The following is a 1451-nucleotide window of genomic DNA, read 5'->3' as shown; positions in this document are numbered from 1 at the left end:
AATGGGGGTCATCGCATCCAGTTGAGCAGTTTGTATACTGCAAAAGGTGGCTGGCCAAGGAGGTTAGTGGGGCTGAAGTATCGCCTGCATCCTTGTGCACGGGTACAGGAGCTCTGTTTATCTGGAGAGAGTACCTTTGTAATTTGCACAAAGGTGCCACATAATCCTCATGGCTATCCAATATGGTAGCCACTAGCCACATGTGGCTCTTTAAATTTTTTTAAAATAAATTTATTTATTTTAATTTTTGGCTGCATCGGGTCTTTGTGCTGTGTGCGGGCTTTCTCTGGTTGTGGTGAGCGGGTCTACTCTTTGTTGCGGTGCATGGGCTTCTCATTGCAGTGGCTTCTCTTGTTGCGGAGCACGGGCTCTAGGTACGCGGGCTTCAGTAGTTGTGGCAAGTGGGCTCAGTAGTTGTGGCATGCGGGCCTTAGAGCACAGGATCAGTAGTTGTGGCGCACGGGCTTAGTTGCTCCGCGGCTTGTGGGATCTTCCCGGGCCAGGGCTCGAACCCGTGTCCCCTGCATTAGCAGGCAGATTCTTAATCACTGCGCCACCAGGGAAGCCCTGGCTCTTTAAATTTTAATTAATTAAAATAAGTAGAATTTAAAGTTCAATTTCTCAGTCATACTAGCCACATTGCAAGTGCTCAATAGGCACAAGTGGCTATTGGCTACTACATTGAACAGTGCTGATAAAGAAAATTTCCACCATTGCAGAAAGTTCTGTCTGACAGCACTGGATAGACTGCTTCTAAACCATTCTCTATACAGTTTGCTGGTGTGAGCGATCTTTAGCACAAAGCTAAACATGTCCCTCTCTTGCTTAAAAGCCTTCAGTGATATCCATTTCCATCAGCAGCGATCATTTAGCAGGTGGTGAACCAATTTTGTGGGTGACAACCAACATTAAAAACAAGACAGCAGGGCTTCCCTGGTGGCGCAGTGGTTGAGAGTCCGCCTGCCGATGCAGGGGACACGGGCTCGTGCCGCGGTCTGGGAAGATCCCACATGCTGCGGAGCGGCTGGGCCCGTGAGCCATGGCCGCTGAGCCTGCGCGTCCGGAGCCTGTGCTCTGCAACGGGAGATGCCACAACAGTGAGAGGCCCGCGTACCGTAAAAAAAAAAAAAAAAAAAAAAAAAAAAAAAAAACAAGATAGCAGGGAAAAGCAACAAATAACATACAAGGGAATCACCATAAGGTTAACACCTGATCTTTCAGCAGAAACTCTGCAAGCCAGAGGGAGTGGCAGGACATATTTAAAGTGATGAAAGGGAAAAACCTACAACCAAGATTACTGTACCCAGCAAGGATCTCATTCAGATTTCATGGAGGAATTAAAACCTTTAGAGACAAGCGAAAGCTAAGAGAATTCAGCACCACCAAACCAGCTTTACAACAACTGCTAAAGGAACTTCTCTAGGCAGGAAACACAAGAGAAGGAAAAAACC

This window comes from Phocoena sinus, chromosome 2, assembly GCF_008692025.1.
Source record: "Phocoena sinus isolate mPhoSin1 chromosome 2, mPhoSin1.pri, whole genome shotgun sequence".
In the NCBI taxonomy this organism is placed as follows: Eukaryota; Metazoa; Chordata; class Mammalia; order Artiodactyla; family Phocoenidae; genus Phocoena; species Phocoena sinus.
Note: the sequence above shows the minus strand (reverse complement) of the source record.